This window comes from Taudactylus pleione, unplaced genomic scaffold (assembly GCF_031769625.1).
Source record: "Taudactylus pleione unplaced genomic scaffold, aTauple2 ptg000083l, whole genome shotgun sequence".
NCBI classification, from domain to species: domain Eukaryota; kingdom Metazoa; phylum Chordata; class Amphibia; order Anura; family Myobatrachidae; genus Taudactylus; species Taudactylus pleione.
The window spans coordinates 9082635-9090700 of NW_028284485.1; the positions used below are offsets into that span (position 1 = coordinate 9082635).

The 8066-nt window shown below is 40.3% G+C and overlaps 1 pseudogene; it reads right to left on the minus strand.

Moving 5' to 3' along the window:
- Positions 1–7085: 7085 nt before the first annotated feature.
- Positions 7086–7761, minus strand: LOC148532137 (uncharacterized; annotated as a pseudogene).
- Between the last annotated feature and the right edge of the window lie 305 nt (positions 7762–8066).

Below are 8066 nucleotides of genomic sequence, written 5' to 3' on the forward strand. Positions count from 1 at the left end.
GTTGAGTATCTAGGACAGTGCGCGTCCGTGTGAATTGTGTCCACATGGTCAGCAGATGGGGGAATGTTCAGTGATGTGGCACTTCCGGTTTCCGCATTGTGCGGACTGGATGTGCGTAATCGCTAGGGCCATCAGATTATGGGAAAACTATTGGTTGAAACACACTTCCGGTATATAGATGCCTACAACCGGAAGTGCGTCACTATGGACACTAGAGACCAAATAGAAGATCCCCTATTGTTGAAAATATAGGCTAATATGATTGGTCGCCGCATCAGGTAACCATGGTTACAGTTTCTTAACAGATTTAATTATTAATATTCTATGTTAATTATTATATATGCAGAATGTATTTTAATTATTTATTGAATACTCATTATTTATAATTAGTCTTTATTTAATTTTTAAGTGCACCGAATGTAGCACTATCAACACTCAGTGCCCAGGTGGAGTGGGACCATAAGAACACAGTAGCATCATCACCTTGAAAAAGATGGTCTATGTCGAAACGCGTTGGTGGTATGGTGCTACAGGAACAGATCAACTAGTTACCAGTATACTTCCTCCTACAGTTGGAACCAGATTGGGGGCCCTTTGTTGGTACATACCAATTTGGAGCAAGTTTTTGCTTAACAGCATTCTGGTACATGAATATTATTTTCATTTTTGTACATTTTGGCTGTTTTTTTTACATTATAAATAAAATTTTCTTGCACACAAACGTGAAGTAAGATTGTCATAAGCGAATGGAATGTTTCCGTAAAGAAACCTCTATATGAACATACGTTTTCCATATGTAAGCATACAAGTAAGCTTATATTGCATATTTCACAGTGGATATATGATGAGTGTGATTTTCACCATGAAGGAGATGAAAGATACCTTTACAGGATTGCCATATACCTTTTGATGTAAGCTTTGGATGCAAGCAATATTAAATTGCGAATTTGCACCCCGGGTGTTCTTCTCATCTCTATATTTTGACACACAGCTGTGAAATTAGTTCAAGAGATTCCATTTGGGACTTTTTTGCCCTATCCTCTCTGTATAACATGAAGTATATCTGTTTGGAAAACAGGGAACACTATTTTGTATTTTTGTTTTTTCTTTTATATGTGTCATTGGCTGGAGAGAATTTCCAGACTACTTATTTCTTTTGAGTATTATCTGAGTCCAGTTTTGATAACACTGGACAAAAACCTGGGCTGCTCTATTTTCAGCGTAATTTCACACTACTGTTATAGTTATACTCCTGATTATCTTTTAGAAGCAATCCAACTGCCCAAAGCAGTGGAAGTAATCAAGTGTAAAGCCCATAAATGTGAGGATGACCCGGTGTCACTGGGCAACAACAGTGCAGATGAAGCTGCAAAATGGGCAGCAGGGTTAAAAATGTTTTCTCCCACTGAAAAAAATTATGTCTTTCCAAACAATTGATATGCTGAAGTTAATTGAGATGCCAAATTTTTGTTCAATTTAGGAAAAGTCCATTTGGAAGTCCAAGGGATGTGGGCAAGAGTCCTCTGGGCTCTGGAGGGACAGACAAGGTAAGCCAGTAGCCCCCAAGGCATATTACCCCAGCCTGGCTGAGGCAGCACATGGTCTGACTCATCTTGGAAAACAACATATGTGCAAGTTGGTGAGAGCATACTTGTGTGCACCAGGTTTTTCTTCACAAGCAAAAAAGATAGCAATGTCCTGTCTGACCTGCTTGAGGAAGAACATAGGGAAAGCGATCCCTACCGAACCGTCCCACATTCCACCGACTGATGGACCTTTCCAGGTGATACAAATTGATTTCATCCAATTACCACCCTGCAGGAATCTTAAGTATGTATTAGTGTGCACTGATGTATTTTCTAATTGGGTTGAGGCCTACCCAGCGGCCAGTAATACTGCTGCGTTTACTGCCAAGAAAATAGTTCAGGAATTTGTATGCAGATACGGTATCCATAAAATTATTGAGAGTGACAGGGGTACTCATTTCACAGGTGATGTTTTTCAAAATAAGTGTAGCTGATTGTCGACTTCACACCCCCTACCGACCACAAGCCAGTGCCAAGGTAGAGAGGATGAATGGGGCTATTAAAAATAAGTTAAATAAAATCATGTCAGAGACTGGACTAGGTTGGCCAGAAGCATTACCGTTGGTCCTGACTAGTATAAGGACCACTCCCAAACAGCCCTCTAAATCTGTTTCCCTTTGAAATACTGTTCAGTAGACAACCTCATTTAATTATAAGTCCACAGGAAGACTTGAAAGGTAACTACGAGGTAACTGTAAAGTATCTTATATCAATGAGTAAGCAGTTAAAACAACAGCAGCAGAAACTTAAATTTTTGTCCAATGATATGCCTGAAACTAACTGTCATGATGTTGAACCACGAGAATATGTTATGATCAGAAATTTCTTGTGTTCAGCTTGTTTGACTGATCGGTGGGAAGGTCCATACCAGGTGCTGCTGGCAAGTACAACATCTTTGAAGGTGGCTGAGAGAGATACCTGGGTCCATTCCACTCACTGCAAAAAGGTCAACCAACCGGTGGAAACACGATTCGGAGACAAGGCTGATAGCGTGAACCTGTCGCTCATGAGCTTGTTCTGGGAGGATTGAAAAGGTCATAGTGAGATACCTGAACTAAAAGAAATCTGCAGGTCTTGTTGTGGCAATGGATGGGCCTGCAGTGTTCATTTTCATATTCTCTTTTAGAGTGTTCACCATCCTGGTCGGTTCGGGAATGTCCGGTTTCTGTGAAGGGGGACCGATTGTGGAGAGGGGAGTTGATGGCAGTGCTGATGGAGTGGAGTCAGAAGGAGTGCAATGCCAATCAGGGGAGTGTCTGACCAACCTTAGTACTGTTATTGTTAAGAGAGCTGTTATTCCGGATACTCGGGGACTGTGTGGAAGTTTATCGTCTGAAGATTCCTGTATTTGTGAGCTTTGTGGGTCCCAAGTTGATGAGAATTGTATCCAACGGTGCCAGACTAAATATAACCCGTACTGGGGTGGGTATCCTTTAGAGGATTATCATAGCATGGTAGTCAAAGTGTTAAATCAAACTGATTGCTGGGTGTGTTCACATGTGCCACAGGGACAGCATAATGTAGGGTTGGTGCCATTTCTGCTGAATATCACGGAAATTTTAGAATTACAGAAAGGGAAAACATTGGATGGAAAATTCCTTTCATCCAAACCACCTCATTTCAAACTCTATCAATTCCAAGTAGATAGATCACTTTTGTGTTTAAACATAACCAACCCCAATAAACCGGGAGTTGGGAAGTGACAGGGAATAATCAGATGATGACCTTCTCACAAAGAGCTGGTAATGAGTCCATAAACCATGATCTGTTACGCTAAATTAAATCTAGTGGGAGACATTTTAGGTACCGGTATGCATTGAGTTCCACCAAAGAAATTATTGTTAAGGTGCCAGATGGTTATTGTGCTAAAATAATACAGCCAGAGACTTGCATGTACCAGATGGAAGACCCAGAAATAGAATTGTTTGCAAGGGAAATGTGCTTAATGATAATGATGCATACCATTCCTTTTGTTTCTCCCTGATAAAGTATATTTTATATGTGGAAGAAAAGCGTATAAGTGGCTCTCCCCAAGTTCCAAAGGTTTGTGTTACCTGGGAAGAGTAGTCCCATAAGTTATGACCCTCACACATGTTGAAATGCTTGGTATACATAAAAACACACCGTCACCATACCTTCACACACAATATGAACACAGAGGCAAACAAAATATGATACCTGGTGACTTGCACATAGCCACTCAGTTAATTAGTGAGGCAACTGGCTTTCAAGTTTTAGTCGCATTGGATACCACCAGGATCGCTTGGGGTACATTAAACTTAGATATATTCAGGAACTTGCTAAATTGATAGATAATATCACCGAGATGTACGATGACACATTCAAGTATACAGGGAGAGAATTGCAAACGTACAAGAAAGAACTGGTGCAACACAGTCTAGTGTTAAATTATTTAACTGCTGTTACTGGAGGGTTTGGCGTAATGTTGGCCACCCAATTTGGAGTAAAATGTTGCACCTATGTCACCAATGATACCAGTGACCCCAAGGAAGTGATAGACCGGAAGATGGATGAAATTCTGCAGATAAAATGGGAATTTTGTAAGAACCATAATGCTTCAGTCGCTGAAATAGGGGAGAAAGATGGGTTTCATGGCTGAACCCAGTGAAATGGTTCTCAGGTCTAGGGGAATGGGTCCAGGAAGTGATCACCAGCATAGGCAAATTCTTAATCCTTATACTGATTGTCATCTTAATAATTGGTATATGTGTCCGGTGTGTTCCTATTGTGTTGAAGTGTGGAAAATGTAAAAATAGAGTAAAACAAAAGAATAAAATTATGATGGTGGTCAGTATGAATACCGTGGTAAATACAGAACTGCATTACAACCCTGAACTAGGAAATACCATCATTTAAAGTATTATATTTAGACCTGCATAGAATGTATTATTGAAATGTTATTTTAAAACACCTCAGATAATGTAAAGTCTCAAATTTCCCCTTCAAGACTGCCTTTATGGGACTGGTGTATCCCCAAACCTTTCACATGATCTTCCAAGATCCGCGGTGTGCGTATAATAGAAGTTTTATGTCCCCACTCAGAGACACATTATTGATGGATGAAATAGTATATAAATGTAAGCCTAAATTATATTTTAAAAATCAGATTGTGATAGCATGTTGTTCGCTATCAAAGGGTGGACTGTAGAAGCTGGATAATTGGGTGAGACAAGATCAGTTTAAAATTGGATCGCAGCGACGCCATCATGCTACTGACCACAAGACACCATCTTGGAGATGAGATCACAAGACGCCATTTTGCGAATGGCTGCCTAAGCGCCATTTTAGATAAACTCACACTATAGTACATGTGGCGATATTACTATTAGCATCATGCAATTGCATCTTACACCATTTCTCATACACACATTAATATGCACAATAGCGCTGTTAACTTGTCGCATATTAGCGAATGCATAAGATTCTGTATGAAAATGCCAAATATTAGCTTCATGCACACGCATCTACCCCAAGTTAACTAGCGTCTTTACATCAAAACCCACATACTCACACATTACATATTCACATACAAGGTTTCATAAGCTTTAAGGTATAAGATTCAAGTATGCACATTAATTATAATTGCTAGGAAATAAAGATTATTTTGTAACTTTGGTTAAATACGTGATAAGTAAGCCATGTTTGGTATTGTACTGATGCGTACTCTATCAACAGTATTCCGTTAATATCGATGGAGAGATTGCAACATGCATTCTCAACTTATGGACCGCAGAGACTTCAAGCAGCAAAATGTACATTATATGAACAACTATTAGGATTTGCATGAGGCGGGAAACCAGAGACCACCAGTTGTTAGAGGCTGGATTGTGTCTATTTGAACCAACCTGTTAAATGCCTTGTAACATATGCCCTCTCCTTTAGGACCAATGGTATTAGCAACAAACTTCTCTATTGTGTTGTTTATTTCTGGGGGGTATAAATATGTGTGCTCTGACCCTGGGTTCCTAGTCTTCGTGCTGATTGCTGATTAATGAGGGGTTTCTTGCTGATGCCTACATCTGGACCAGAGAGCTATGCGTATGTATAACTGTACTTGGGTCTGTATTATTTCTTTGCGCTACGATTATATGAGGATCATAGCGTGTAACTACTGTACTTTTTACTTGAATAATACTATGTGCTTTGGAACCACAGGATCTAGGTCTGTAGTCTTTATTTACTGTATGACTGGGTACACAAAATAGCGTCCTCCCTAGGTTTATAGGAAGGATATTAGAAGGTATAGGCAGGGGTATTCATAAGGTTCAACAGCAGTATCATTACAGTTGTCAGGATAGGCATGCAAGAACTAAAGTTCACATAGCACAAAGTTCATATCATACCAACTAACAAGTGCGGAGTTGAACTCCGTGAGGCAATGAAGATCCAATATGGGGCTGAGCCCCAAGATATGTCAAAGAGCCAGTATGAAGTGGTGTGGGGTTGAGCCCTGAGATGTAACTGAAAATTTGGTATGGAGCATTGCAGGATTGAGCCCCAGGACATGACTGAAATTTGGTATGGAGTTGAGCCCCAAGGTGCAAAGGAGATCCGGTATGAGGAGGTGCTGGGGTTGAATCCCAAAACGTGATGGAGGTCCAGTGTGGAAAGGTGCAGGGTTGAGCCCTGAAGTGCAGTGAAGTTCCAGTTTGTGGTTGAGCCCCAAGACGTGACGGAGGTCCGGTGTGAAGAGGTGCAGGGTTGAGCCCTGAGATGAGGCAGAGGTCCGCAGTGAAGAAACTTTTATGATGCAGTTGACAACTGTTAGTTGAAGGGAAACATGAAGAGACCATGAAACGGCAGCAAAGCTAGGCTAGTAGTACAGCGGAGACTACCAGCAGAGTTAGGTTTAGTATTGCAACAGAGAGTTCAGTAGCAGCGCTGGGATCTGTTGTGCCATCAAGCATCTGTAGCAGAACTGGGCAAAGAGAGTCCACAGCATACAGTATATCAAGTACAGCAAGGATCTGGCAGGTCCAAAGAAGAACCTGAAGGTAACGTTGCACAGATAACAATGCTCAGTTAGTAACAGACTTTTATACCAGATGCATTAAATCCATTGGAAGTATTAAAGCATGTGACCCAGACAGAACCAGGTTTAGAAAACAAAGTAATCACAGACCCCAGCAAGCATGCGATGCCCAAGGAATAGAGGATCACTTTAACTCTCTGTATACTGCATGTGATACATGCCAGCAGCCAGGAAGGATACTCCAGTGACCACAACGGAACCTTGGAAAGTGTAGTTTATCTTTAAACAGGGATACAGTTCGGGATCTGACACCCTGTTTGGCGGTCCCTGTCTAGAATTCTTCTTTTGCGTTCTAAGAAATCCCCCCGGTATGTTGATGGAGTTTCTGTATAAATTTTCTCTTTGGGTTTTGCACCTAAATCCCTTTTATTTAGCCTCTCTTTATTTGAGGGGTTTTTGTCCTTATTTTCTGGGGATCTTGCCAAAGGGCAATGGATGTTCGGTCATCAGAGGGTACCCTCTGCCTCTAGTGTGTCTCTGGAGATGTGATTATCCCCAATCACACTACAGTCCATTCTGCTTCTGGCTGTGTTGGATTCTGTGTAGTGATATCTACTCATATTTTTCTGTATTTTATTCCTTTGTTTAAACGTCCTAATGTTACCCTGTCTATAATATTCCAAATCTCGCTGGAATTTTTTACATTTATTATTGAAAAGCATTTCCTCAGCAGTCGCTAATCTTTCTGTGACCACTATATGCATTACTTTAAATTCATGATCTTGGTGTTGTGGTTCTAGTTTAACTTTTAATGTTTCAATTTCTGTTTCTATGGTTTTAACTTTCTCCATTCTATACTCGATTACTAATTCCATTAGTGTTAAAGAACATTTATCCAGTATTTTGTCCCATCTGTCCTGGATTTCAACTTTATCTTGAAAAATTGAGGGTTTTAATAATTGTAGACCCCTATGGATCATTTTTCTGTCTACATACTTTTGTAGATTTACACTGTCAAGCCAGTGTTTAGTTTAAGATTTCATTAACCCTTCTAGCTTATAAAAGTCTTCTCTCAGATGATTCTCAGGTAAAATCTGGGTTTATTTCCCCTGGACAATCCCATTTAGAAAAGTAAGTTTGCCTTCTACTGAGTCTCTTGTTAAAATTAGAAAAACAACTCATGCTCCCTAAATAGGAACTATATGTAATAGCAAAGAAGGAATACCCAATCAAGGGAGATTCAGACGCTAGTATGGGTCATTGTTCTAAAAGCAGCTACTAAGAGCTGGAGACGTCACCTCCAGTAAACAACACAAGAGAAAGGATAAACAAAATAGCAGTGCTATGGTTTCAGTTAATATCTTTACGGATGCACCAATCCGTTTAGTTATAATGCATACAAAAACTGGGGCACCGATGGAGGACTATCTATATACATTGGAACTGACCTCCGGAAACAGTGGATGAGGCTTCAATACAGACACATT